Source organism: Pleurodeles waltl, chromosome 2_2, assembly GCF_031143425.1.
Source record: "Pleurodeles waltl isolate 20211129_DDA chromosome 2_2, aPleWal1.hap1.20221129, whole genome shotgun sequence".
NCBI lineage: Eukaryota > Metazoa > Chordata > Amphibia > Caudata > Salamandridae > Pleurodeles > Pleurodeles waltl.
In genome coordinates, this window is record NC_090439.1 from 1,113,586,510 (window position 1) to 1,113,600,964 (window position 14,455).

Sequence of the window (14,455 nt, forward strand, 5' to 3'; positions counted from 1 at the left end):
TGAACCAGTGTTCAAGGACCTCTGTGGGTGCTTCCTGCTTGTGCGTGGGCTTTCTACATTGCTGAGGGCCCCCTCTATCTCCTCTCCCAAGTAGCGATTTCCTGGTCCTTCCTGGGCCCAACCAGCACTCTTTTTCTCCAATCGCGACTCTTGCAGCTAGCAATTCTTGTTTGCGGTATTTTGCCAAGGAAACAACTCTGCATCCTCCAGCACTCCGTGGGACATATTTGCAAGAAGGAGAAGTTCTTAGCAACTTTCGTTGTTGCAGAATCTTCAGCTTCTTCCACCGGGAGGCAGCCATTTTGCACCGTCATCCGGGGTTTATGGACACCTGCCCCCCTGGACTCTTTCGCGACTCTTGGACTTGGTCCCTTCCTTTGCAGGTCCTCAGATCTAGGAATCCATCTTCAGTGCTTTGAAGTCCGATGTGGTCTTTGCAAAATCCTTTATCACAACTTTAGTTTGTTTCTGGGGAAATAGTAGTACTTTACTCCTACTTTCCAGGGTCTTGGGGTGGGGTACCTTCGACGCCCTTAGTGTTTTCTTACACTCCCAGCGACCCTCTACACACTACACTAGCCTAGGGGTCCATTTGTGGTTCGCATTCCACTTTCTTAGTATATGGTTTGTGTTGCCCCTAGGCGTATTGCATCCTATTGTATTCTACAGTGTTTGCACTACTTTCTGACTGTGTTACTTACCTGATTTGGTTTTCTGTGTATATTGTGTGTATTTTACTTAACTCCTAAGGTAGTATATCCTCTGAGATATTTTTGGCACATTGTCACTAAAATAAAGTACCTTTATTTTTAGTAACTCTGAGTATTGTCTTTCTTATGATATAGTACCTATATGATATAAGTGGTATAGCAGGAGATTGGTATGTCTCCTAGTTCAGCCTAAGCTGCTATGCTATAGTTACCTCTATCAGCCTTGGCTGCTAGAACACTACTAATCTACTAATAAGGGATAACTGGACCTGGGACAAGGTGTTCATACCGTTGGTACCCACTATAAGTCAGGCCAGCCTCCTACACATGTATATGTCTGCAGGATCCCAATCTCCCGTGCAGTGCCCACCTAACGAGGCCTGGCAATGCGGCATCCCTACCTTTCAGTCCGGCAACGGAGGGAGTCATGTTTTCTCTGTGGGTCAATGGCAGTAGTGCCGGCAGGCGTTGTCCAGTCATGTTCACTCAAAGACAGGGGTGCAGTAGGGTGTTGTGGTGGGGGGGGGGGGTGAGTTTTAACACCCCCAGACCCCCTCCTCCCATTCCACCAACTCAGACATTGAGGTCACTCTTGGCACTGGGGGTCATCCAAATCTCCAAGGCGGTAAAGGTGGCTGGGGTCTCACCAGCATTCCCTTTTACCTCTCCAGCCATCAAAGCGAGCGGTATTTCTTGACTGAGATGGCAGTTTGGGTGCGGGTTATTGTCTATGGGACTGGCAATATCTAAATACGGTGGACATGCCGTAATGGTAGTGGATGGATTTCCAATCAAAAAGTCGACAGCAGGACCGCTACCGCCAACATCTGAATCAAGCCCTTTGTATGGGCAGGATAGTTTTAAATGGATGAAAAGCTTCAATTTCTGGTTTTGAGATCATGCTACATTTTTTGCTGCTAAGAGAAGAAAGATGCAATTGTAGCTGCCAAGGATTTGTGGGTCTGCCATATGAAGCTAACACAGAGGCCTGAAATGAAGATTTGAAACATGAGTGTAACAACAGCTGGAGTCCATTTCTCAAGCTAAGATAATGGGCAAGGGTAAATCAGTTATAACTGACTCTGGGAAAGCAAATTCCAGTAGGATACTTCAATTTAAAGAAAACGAAAGAGGATTGCACAAGAGGCAACTCATTCTACAATAGTTATATGGGCGTAGGCTTAGGGCTGGCCACCCTGACAAACAAGGAAACAGTGACATTCTTTTCATTCATACTAAAAGTATTGAAATTATTTTATAACTGAAGAAACAGTTGAAGGGTGCTCAGTGGCACTAGAAAACATTTATTTAACTGTGTTTGCAGCACTGGTGATTCTCAATTAAAGTTGATTAACATGTGATTGGTGAACCTGCTGATTTACACTTGTACATGTGTTCTCATAAGAAGGTTTAGACAAATATTAGAGACTCCCCACTGGACACATTCTGTATGATGGGTTGCAGTGACACTAGGCCTAGTACCACCAGTTGGTTGTGTACTACTTAACATTATGCTTGTTTATGTCAGTGCAAGCAGGACTGCTCAATAGGAGTCTCCACAGTAGGAGTCAGTGTGCTCCAGGCGCGAGAAGTGATGCAGAGTTTGTGATTGAGAAGGTACTGCACCTGGGTGGTATGGAAGAGAAAGAACTGGCATTGCATCTATGTAGGGTGTGTGTGTTTGTTGTCTTTGTTGTGACAAGCAAGTATCAAGTTGTACATTGGAAAAAAAACGAAGATGCAGTGTGTGTCACCCCACGTGCATAAGCATCATGACCCATTACAATGTGCCGGACAACAAAATACCAATAAAGACCACATTTAGTATTTACCCCAAGAAGAAACGATATGTATTATTTACAACATCAAAAGAATGAATTGACAACATTCTGCACCATAAAAAAGTGGAGGAAATCAATGGCTGAACAGAACAAAATTGTAATTTGACACTATGACAAAGCCTACAAAAAAGCCATCAGAATCACAAAAAGACAACACTAATCCATACACACAATGGATGTGTCCATCTAGGAACTCCACGAGATTGTAGGACTCTACAACCAAGATAGCCATAATGCACAGGAACCAAAATTGGAAGCTGTCTGAGACAAAATGTCAATGGAACTGATCTAAAAAATGGTAGAAAATTGCCTGGAGGACCACACAGCAAAACTGTTCCTAAACAAGACTCAACCATCTCAAAGAATGATAATACCAATCTTTTGCTACTTAACACCCAATTTCATCTACATTAATAAAATCCACATTATCATTGCTATCGACCACCTGGATCACCTTCGAAAATCAACCAGCTTCGGCATTCTTGCACTGTCCTTCAGCAATCAATGAATTCTCTAGGGCGACTTAAGTCCAAAGGAATCACCTGCACAAAGGTTGGCTGGTCCCCATAAAGGTTGCAAGCACCAGTAATTTCACAGGATAAGAGCAGCTACAAAGAAAAGTGCATTCAAATCATTCATTTCATTAGCATCAGCTCTTAATAAAAAGTGGCACGTAAGCTTTTTCCAATGCTACGGTATTTTGCGGCGAACATTTTACACATGTTGTGGCATGAAGATGCATAGGTAATGCTGACATTACCAAACCCCTCTGTCACTAACCATCAGGTAAAATATCGCTTTCCCGGGAACAACTAACTTCACATTATACTTATTAGCAGAAGGTCAAACTTGTTTTAGCATTCCCAACAATTCTTGTAGAGATTGTTCAATTGTTACACCACACAGGATCTCTTACGGAAAAGAAATTCAGTACCAGAAACCACTGGGTAAATATTGTCCTGCACAGATGGGTCTCTTTCCCTGGAGATAGTGTGGACCAACGTGAAGCAGAAGAACCTGAATTCTGGGTCAAACAATCAGTAATGAGAGATAAATCGAGATTCTGACTGCATTCGTGCTGAAATGAAAAAGTAATGTTAAGACCAGGGCTTTGCGTTTCTTGAGTGTTTTTTTTTGTATATGTTTATTGAGAAGTACATTTCAATATATAAACAATGTATTTCTAAACACAAAAAACATTATACAGATATCAATAAATGCAATATATGAGATTATCTATAAGACATCCGTCTGTTCATTAACTCTTAAAAGTAGACCTGTAAAAGAAAATCTGGAAAGAAAGAATTATGCAATATGTATTAAACCATATATTGTAGGTAGTTAGAAGATAGTCGAGATAGTAATATCATACAAATCCACATATATAGCATTTCAAATGGAGATATTCCTGCAAATTTAACAGAGTGGAATAGGTGAGCAGTAAGCCCTAATTAAAATAACAGTGTTAATGGGTGAAGCGTCAATTGTCTTAATAATAACAGCATGACTCAAAACAATAATAAAAATGTCTTAATAAGGATAGGAGACAAAGGAGAAAACATTTAAGTATGAATATTAGTAGAATATGTGTTAGCTAGAAAGGGTTTCCAAATATGGATGAAAATCCCCACATTATCTTGCAATTCGTAAATCAGCTTTTCATATGATGCCATGTTATACATTTCAATATGCCATTCATCATGTGTAGGACGTTGTGGCTTTCTCCAGTGTCGGAATATACACATTTTTGCTACAGTGAGTGCAATAGCCATCAATCATCTTGTATAGTTTGTTAGATTTGGGAGATCAGTAACATCATGTAACATAACTAATTTGTCTGTTAAAGGAATGGGCACATGTATAGCTCCGTGTAGAGAGAAAGTTATAGAAGACCAGTGCACTATGAGATTATAAAATCCAGAGACAACTCCTTTCAATTTCCCCCAAGTTTTTAAGTATTGTAAGATTGGGGAATCCTCAGGTATCCACGGAAATGGTCCTAGTCTACTAAGTAGAGCTTGTTTCAATTGTGAGTATTACCCCTTTTGAGAGCTAGGGAATTGAAATTCTATCTGAAGCATTGTAAAGGTTTTAAGCTTGCCTTCTTAAGTGAATAAATGATCTAACATTAGAATACCTGCTCTCTCCCATGTATCCCAGGAAATGGTCTGTTTCCCTATTCTAATATCAGCGTTATACCATAAAGGGGCCTTATTCTGTAGCCTCTGATTACTTAAAGAGTTTGTGGTCGTGTATCCAAATCTTAAGCATAGACTGAGTAATAGGGTTAGAAGTTTGTAAAGCAGGAGATTTATGAGTATAAAACATTTGCAAACCTGAAGATGCCTGTAAAGATTGCCTTTCGATAAGAACCCATAGTGGGGGGTCATCTTGTCTTGGCCAAAGATAAACCAATTGAGATAAATGGACGGCTGCATAGTAATGCTCAATTCATGGTAAACTAAGGCCACTATATCACCTGTGAGCAATCAGTTTGGCGATATTGAGTCTAGGTCTCTGAGATCCCCAAATAAAGGTTTTAATACCTTTGTCAATGTCTTGCAATATTGATATTTTAACTGTCAAAGGTAACATACCTAAAACATAAGTGAAACAAGGCACTGTAATCATTTTCACTGCCTGGACTCTACCCCACAAGGACAGGTTAAGATGGGACCAAGTTTCATATTCTGACTTCGCTTTTAGCAATGAGTGGATCTAAATGATCTTGAATCATACGTTCTAAACCTGTGTTGATATAAATACCTAGATACTTCAAACGATCCGCTTTCCATTGAAAATTGTAACCTAAGATAGCTGCTTTTGTCGTACCCTGGGACAATGGGAGAACTTCACTCTTATTCCAATTGACTTTCTATCCAGAAATGTTTGAGAAGCAAGAAATAGTAGACATGAGTGCCGAGAGTAAAGTAGGTGGATCCGTAAGTGGGTGTAATATGTCATCCGCGTATAGAAGTAGTTTTAAGATGCCCGCTGGTGTGGGAATGCCTGCTATTTGTGAACACTGTCTTATTGCTGCAGCCAGTGGTTCAAGTGCAAGAAGAAATAAGGGGGGCGATAAAGGGCAACCCTGGCGGGTACCTCTTTGCACTAAAAAGGTTTTTGAAAGGAAACACCCTCAATTCACTTGTGCAGATGGTGTCTCGTATAACCATTTAACCTTAGAGATAAAACCATTACCTAATCCCAACATATGCAATGTATGGAACATATGACTACATTCAATTCGGTCATAGGCCTTCTCAGCATCTAACAATAATGCTACTCTGTCTTCTCCAGCATCCTTGGAAAACCAAAGTATGTGAGCCAAAGTGCAGAGATAGCTATGAGTTTTTCTGCCTGGCATGAATCCAACTTGAGAATTATGTATGAGTTTAGAGATAACTTGTTTGAGTCTTTTGGCAAGAATGGTGGCTACTAGCTTTGAATCTGTATTCAGAAGCTAAATAGGACGATAGTTACTGCAGTATAATCGATCTTTCCCAGGTTTGGGAAGGACAGTTATGATAGCTTTATTTGAGAGTGAGGAGAGACTACAAGTTTCCTCTGCTTCTTTGTAAACCCCATAAAGGGCATCTATTGCTTCTGGTTTTACCCAACAGTAAAATTCCAAAAGAAAACCATATTCTCCCGGTGCTTTATTGTATGGGAGACTGGAGACTGCTTGCGCAGTTTCATCCTTTGTTATTTCGCCCCCCCAGTATGAGCCGGTCCTGTTCATTGAGACAGTGGAGTGTTATTTTATCAAAGAATTTCTGTTCTTTGAGGAGGTCATCATCAACTTCTGAACTATATAACTTGGTATAATAATCTGCAAATGTATTAGCTATTGCTTGTGTCTCAGTTATTAGCTTAGCCTCAGGGTTATATATAGCTGGAATAGCTGTCATAGCTTCTTGCTGTTTTAATCATGCCGCTAATAAAAGGCCTGCTTTTTCTCCTTGTTCGTAATTGCAAGCCTTAAGTCTATATAGCATATATTCTGCTTCGGAAGTATATAGGTGGTCATTACAACCCTGGTGGTCGGTGTTAAAGCGGTGGTAAGACCGCCAACAGGCCAGCGGTAAAAAAAATGGAATTACGACCGTGGCAGAAACCGCCAACATAGACAGCCACTTTAACACTCCGACCGCAACAGCGGTACAAACAAACACAGCGGCGGTCACCGCTAAGAGACAGGCGGAGGACAATGTACCGGCCACAGAATCACAACCTACCATTCCACCTCCTTTTCCGGGGCGGATTCACCGCAAACAAAAACACAGCAGAAACAGTACTTCGAAGGGAAAACGCTCACCTCTGCACACCGCACGATGAACCAGGACTCCATGGAACCAAAGCTCCACATTTTTCCAGCCTTTATCTTCTTGCTCCTCTACCAGGAGCATGAACGCCAGCGGCGAAGACCACATTGAGTACTGCACCTACGACACAGGGGAGGGAGGAGGGAAAATACAGTGACACACACACGCAACACGCAACACCCCCACCCTCACACTAACCCACGACAACACACACACAAATACAGCACAATACATTACAGTTACACCCCCCGGAAGAATGCAAAGACAAAAGGAAATTATGTGAACAATTGTAATATATTAAAATTCAGTATTCAAAAAATATACATACACTATCAACAAATATATACACTAATAATATTAGTCCAAGGTATTCCACCATGAAAGTCCGTGGACCTCTGGGCCCAAAATGCATGGGCGAAGCCCACACAAGATACCCGAACAAGATGGAGAGAACACTGCAGGGGCATCAGATAGAAATAAAACAGGCACCTCAGGGGGAAGGTAAAGGGTGGGCACCTCAGCTGGTTGAGTGCACGATGTCAGATCCACGAGGGGGCCCCATGCCCACTGTTCAATCCTGGGGATTGCAAAGCCACAGTCTCTCAACTCTCTACAGTGGGTGGTTTGCCCACTGTTCAATCCTGGGGAGTGCAAAGCCACAGTCTCTCAAGTCTCCCAAGTGGATGGGTTTCCCACTGTTCAATCCTGGGGAATGAAAAGCCACAGTCTCTCAAGTATCCCAAAAGGATGGTTTGCCCACTGTTCAATCCTGGGTAGTGCAAAGCCACAGGGGCATATTTATACTCTGTTTGCGCCGGAATTGCGTCATTTTTTTTGACGCAATTTCGACGCAAAACTAACTCCATATTTATACTTTGGTGTTAGACGCGTCTAGCGCCAAAGTCCATGGAGTTTGCGTCATTTTTTAGCGTGGACACCTACTTTGCGTTAATGAGATGCAAGGTAAGCGTTCACGTCTAAAAAATCGACTCCGAAGCATGTGCGTCGGATTTATACTCCCGGGCAAAATTCACGCCCGGGAGTGGGCGGGGCAAAAAAAATGACGTACGGCCGCTTTTGCACCGTTTTTTTGTGCCTGCAAAAGGCAGACGTTAAGGGACCTGTGGGCTCTGAAGGAGCCCAGAGGTGCCCTCCCATGCCCCCAGGGACACCCCCTGTCACCCTTGCCCACCCCAGGAGGACACCCAAGGCTGGAGGGACCCATCCCAGGGACATTAAGGTAAGTTCAGGTAAGTGTTTTTTTTTTTTTGTGGCATAGGGGGGCCTGATTTGTGCCCCCCTACATGCCACTATGCCCAATGACCATGCCCAGGGGACAGAAGTCCCCTGGGCATGGCCATTGGGCAAGGGGTCATGACTCCTGTCTTTGCTAAGACAGGAGTCATTTCTATGGGGGTTGGGAGTGAAAAAAAATGGCGCAAATCGGGTTGAGGCGAAAAAATTGTCTCAACCTGACTTGCCCCATTTCTTGACGCCCAAGCCCCATATCCCCCTACGCCGGCACTGCCTGGTGTACGTCGTTTTTTCCCACGCACACCAGGCAGCGCCGGCGGCTAACGCCGGCTAACGTCATTGATTAAATACGGCGCCCGCATGGCGCTTCAGAATGGCGTTAGCCGGCGCTAATTTTTTTGACGCAAAACTGCGTTAGCGCAGTTTTGCGTCAAAAAGTATAAATATGGCCCACAGTCTCTCAAGTCTCTACAGTGGGTGGTTTGCCCACTGTTCAATCCTGGGGAGTGCAAAGCCACAGTCTATCAAGTGGATGTCAATCTCCACTGGTTCTGGAGGGGGCCTTGTGTCCAGAGTGCTTCATCCTGCCAAGGACAGAGGTAGTGGATGTCTTTCTCCACTGGTTCTGGAGGGGTCTTGTGCCCAGAGTGCTTCATCCTGCCAAGGACAGAGGTAGTGGATGTCTTTATCCACTGGTTCTGGATGGGGGCCTTCTGCCCAGAGTGCTTCATCCTGCCAAGGACAGAGGTAGTGGATGTCTTTCTCCACTGGTTCTGGAGAGGGGCCTTCTGCCCAGGGTGCTTCATCCTGCCAAGGACAGAGGTAGTGGATGTCTTTCTCCACTGGTTCTGGAGTGCTTCATCCTGCCAAGGACTGAGGTAGTGGATGTCTTTCTCCATTGGTTCTGGAGGGGGGCTGGGTAGTGGATGTCTTTCTCCACTGGTTCTGGAGGGGGCTTTGTGCCCAGAGTGCTTCATCCTGCCAAGGACAGAGGTAGTGGATGTCTTTCTCTACTGGTTCTGGAGGGGGCCTTGTGCCCAGAGTGCTTCATCCTGCCAAGGACAGAGGTAGTGGATGTCTTTCTCCACTGGTTCTGGAGAGGGCTTTGTGCCCAGAGTGCTTCATCCTGCCAAGGACTGAGGTAGTGGATGTCTTTGTTCACTGGTTTTGGAGGGGGCTTTGTGCCCAGAGTGCTTCATCCTGCCAAGGACAGAGGTAGTGGATGTCTTTCTCCACTGGTTCTGGAGGGGGCCTTGTGCCCAGAGTGCTTCATCCTGCTCGTGGCGGCCTCAGTAGCATCAGAGCTTTTGGCACTCATGGGTCTGCGGTGCTTGTTGCGGCGGTGTCCTTGGCAGCGGTGCTTGTTGTGGCGGTGTCCTTGGCAGCGGTGCTTGTGGCGGTGGTGTTTTTGGCAGCGGTGCTTGTGGCTGCAGTGTCTTTGGCAGCGGTGCTTGTGGCGGCGGTGTCTTTGCCAGCGGTGCTTGTGGCGGTGGTGTCTTTGGCAGCGGTTCAGCTTCTGGCAGTCCTGTCTTGGGCAGCGGGGCTGCAGGCGGTCGCCTCCTGGGCAGCGGGGCTGCTGCTGGCGGTCCTGTCTTGGGCAGCGGGGCTGCTGCTGGTGGTCCTGTCTTGGGCAGCGAGGCTGCTGGCGGTCACCTCCTTGGCAGCGGGGCTGCTGCTGGCGGTCCTGTCTTGGGCAGCGGGACTGCTGCTGGCGGTCCTGTCTGGGGCAGTGGGGCTGCTGGCGGTCGGCTCCTTGGCAGTGGGGCTGATGGCGGTCTTCTCCGCCGTGCTGATCTTCCCAGACATGCCGGTTTTCTTGTGCCCCTTCCCTACCTTGGAAGGTGTCGCAGCTGACTCCACACTCCCACCTGTACCCCTGGGAGCGGCTTTGGTGGCTGGTGTCTTCCCCCTCTCTTGCCGGGCACTGGCCAACATTTGATGCTTGACAGGTGGGGGACTGTCCGTGCTGTGGCTCCTTGCCACACTGGCTGAACTGCTGCCTGGTGCACTCCATAATTCGGTGACTACTGGCACCACTGGTCCCGCCGATTTTGTGGCTGAGGTGCTAGGTTGGGACCTGGAGAGTCGGGCCCTAGGAGACTGACGGGGTGGGGGAGGTTAGGGAAAGAGGTCAAGGGTGGCCAGGAAAAGTTTCTTAGGAACACTTGGACTGGTAGATGGAAGGGGTTTGGGAGTGGAGGAAGAGGTAGTGGTCGTAGGAGGTGTCCGTTTGCTGACTTTGGGTGAAGGTGCATGGGCTGGAGGCTGTCGTGAGGTGGATGGCTGTTGGGTGGATGTGTGGCTGCGTTTGTTTACCTTGGGAGGTGGCCTCACAGACACACTGGGAGAGGACACAGGGGATGTGTGAATGGTAGTGGGGGTCGTGACTGCACATGAGCGGGGTGTGGTGGTGGGTGTGCTGGTGATGGACGTAGTGGCTGGAGATGTAGTGCATGCAGGTGTGAGTGGAGACGAGACTCGGAGGGATGAGGGAGATGAGGAGGAGGGGGACACAGTGGATGTTGGTATGTCCGCATGTGTGTGATGCTTGTGTGAGTGCCTGTGGATGTGTGGTGCTTATGTTTGCCAGAGCTTCCTTTGTGTGTTGAGGTGTGTGCATGCTGGTCTGATGGTGTGCTTGGGATAGGCTGAGGTACAGGGGTGTGGGTCTGGGTGGAGGAAGTTGGAGGGGGGAGGCTAGAGACAGGGACAATGGCTGCCATCAGTGCTGAGGCCAGAGTCTGAAAAGCTCGCTGAAGGGCAGCCTGACCAGAATGAATGCCCTCCAGGAATGCATTTGTTTGTTGCAACTGCCTCTCTATACCCTGGATGGCATTCAAAATGGTAGACTGCCCAACAGTGAGGGACCTGAGGTGGTCAATGGCCTCCTCACTGAGGGCAACAGGGGTGACTGGGGCAGGGCCTGAGGTGTCTGGGGCGAAGGAGATGCCCACCATCCTGGGTGAGCGGGCACGGGGCAAAGTCTGAGTGGCTGCTGGGAGGGCGGTGCTGGAGGGGGTGGTGGCAGCTGTACCTGAGCTGCGGGGGGCACAGATGGGCCCGCCACCGCAAGAGAGCTCCCATCAGAGGACGAGTCCGTATCACTGGTGTCAGGGCCATGTGGGATGCAGCATCCCCCTGCTCCGGTGCCACTGCTCCTCTGCCTGATGATGCTAATGCACACAAGTACAGGGAGACCACAAAAACGGGGGGGAGACAGAAGAAAGACATGTTGAGTGCATGCATTACCGTTACCGTTGGTGGACACAACAGACACAGAAGACCCCTGCACTACGCCGTGCACTTGGGGTCCACTATTCAATCCCTGGGACATGGCCTACAAGGCTATGGCCGATATCTGCACACATGGATATCACAGGAGCCTGACTAGGTGTAGTTCGACCTGTACCCAGGTGTGGTGGGGGGCCACAGGGTCTGCCTGAAAAAGGTGACTTAACTAGCACACTCGCCCTGGCCTAGGGGAACCCACAGCCCACCTCCCCCACCCAGACACCTCCACTGTGCACTGAATCAGCAGAATGAGAGTGTACTCACCCCCTTCTTGCTGCTGTGATGCCCCCAAGCGCCCATCCAACTCAGGGTAGGCCACCGCCAGGATCCTGAACATCAGGGGGGTCATGGTGCGACAGGCACCCCTCCCATGTTGGGAGGCCATCCCCAGCTGGACCTCCGCCATCTTCTTGCTCCAGCGCCGAATGTCCTCCAATCTTTTACTGCAGTGGGTGCTCCGTCTGTGGTAGACCCCCAGGGTCCGGACGTCCTTGGCGAAGGCACACCAAATATCCTTCTTCTGGTGGGCGCTGACCTACAGGAATTGTACAGGGGAAAAAGAGAAGTTATTGCCAGCTGCACCGTCACAGTCATTGGCCCGCATCCCTACCCTTGCCATGTGGCACATGCAATCACCGTCTTTTCATGCACGCCTCATTCTCCCCCCCCCATCTTTCATCCACACCACTCCACACAGGCATTGCCCATACAACATGCTCACAGTGTACTTACCTGTTTGTTTGGAGGACCGTAGAGTAGTGTGTACTGGGGGAGGACCCCATCCACGATTTTCTCCAAGTCCTCTGTGGTGAAGGCAGGGGCCCTTTCCCCAGACCCACGAGCCATTGTCTCTTCCAGAGTGAGGTCACAGCAGCACTTGTAGTGTAGGTCCTCTCCTGTCGAAGTTCAGGTATTGAGTGATTGAATAGATAGAAAATGGCGGTCACGTCCGCGGCGGTGCGTACCGTCACCACCGGCGTACATCGTCATTGGCTCCTCGGACCCATAGGGTCCAATGTTAACCAATGCAGAATTGCGCTGCGGTCTTTGACCGCCTACCGCGACGGTGAACAACGCCAGCGCAGTTACCTCACATCCCATTGTCCCACTCTACAGGTCAGGCAGCCGCCATTTCAGGGGCCCACATGGCTTTATTTTTAACTGCCTCACACATACCTAGGCCTTGGCTCAACACTCATACTGGCAAATTTCGGGTTATGAATAGTTTTCTTAGTAAGCTGTGTTTACGTACCTCTGAGTTGGTTGACTCTGTGCTCACTGTTGTCCTCCATAGGCACCGTCTGCTGAGACATGTGAGGAGATGGCGGCATCCTCCAGTGTACAGACCACTGGTGGACTTGTCGACAATGGAGGAAAGACATGTAATCATCACCTACAGGCTTGATCGTGCCACAATCCTGGAAGTGTGTGCCCAGTTGGAGCCAGACCTGATGTCAGCTATCCGCCATCCCACAGCAATCCCCCCTCAAGTGCAGGTGCTGTCAGTACTCCATTTCCTTTCAAGTGGGTCATTTCAAACAACAGTGACCATAGCATCAGGGATGTCCCAGCCTATGTTTTCCAACGTGTTGTCCAGAGTGTTGTCTGCCCTGCTGAAACACATGCAGAGCTACATCGTTTTCCCTCAGGTGGAGGATTTGCCAACAGTGAAAGGTGACTTCTATGCCCTGGGACATATCCCCAACATCCTAAGTGCCATTGATGGGACACATGTGGCCTTGCCCCCCCCCCCCACAGGAGTGAACAGGTGTACAGAAACCGGAAGAGTTACCATTCGATGAATGTGCAGATGGTGTGTTTGGCAGACCAGTACATCTCCCATGTTAATGCCAAATCCCCTGGCTCAGTGCATGACGCTTACATCCTGCGGAATAGCAGCATCCCTTATGTGATGGGGCAACTCCAAAGGCACCGTGTGTGGCTCCTAGGTGAGCACCTGGAACCAAATCAGTGGGAATAGTTGTCTGGGTCTGGGGATATCCCTAAGAGTTAGTGTGTGTCTAACAGTTGTCCCTCACCATTTGCAGGTGACTCTGGTTACCCCAACCTGTCATGGCTACTGACCCCAGTGAGGAATCCCAGGACAAGGGCAGAGGAATGCTACAATGAGGCCCATGGGCGAACTAAGAGGATTATAGAGCGCACCTTCGGCCTCCTGAAGGCCAGGTTCCGGTGCCTCCATATGACAAATGGTTCCCTATTCTACTCACCAAAGAAGGTGTGCCAGATCATCGGGGCCTGCTGTATGCTTCACAACTTGGCTTTGCGATGACAGGTGCCTTTTCTGCAGGAGGATGGTCCAGATGGAGGTGTTGTGGCAGCTGTGGAGCCTGTGGACAGTGAAGATGAGGAAGCAGAAGAAGAGGGCATCGACAACAGGAACTCTGTGATCCTGCAATACTTCCAGTGAGACACAGGTAAGAAGACAAACCTGCCTCCTACATGTACTTTAACACTACTACCTCTCTACTGTCTGTCCTTTTCACCCAGTGTATGGTCACTGAGTTTTCACTTTCTCTTACGATTTCACAGATGTGGGTCCCTCTGTGTGACATCTGCTTTGTTTCCTCATGGACTAGAGCTGTGTGACATAGGTATGTTGACATTACAATTGAAAGGGCATGTTGTCACTGTAATTGCTAATACACTAATTCGAAATCACAGACAGACTCCAGATTGTTTTGTGCTTTAAGGGTGTTTATTTAAGTGCTCAATGTTGGAGGGGGTTGTTAAATGGTGAGGGGTGATGGTGGAGGAATGTCCATGGCAGAGACCAAGTTATTAGTCTCACAGGTGCATTGTCCAAAGGGGCATAGGAAGTGGAGATGGGGCGGTTTGAGGATGGTCAGGGTGACAAGGTGGGACAAAAGGATGACAATCAGGGTGGTCTCATTTCTTGGCGGAGGTCTTGGCATCGTTCTCTGTCTTTGTCCTGGATCTCAGGGACCGTTTGCAGGGTGGTTCTCCATCTGCAGGGGGTGGGGTGCTGGTGTGGTAGTCCTGTGGTGATGCC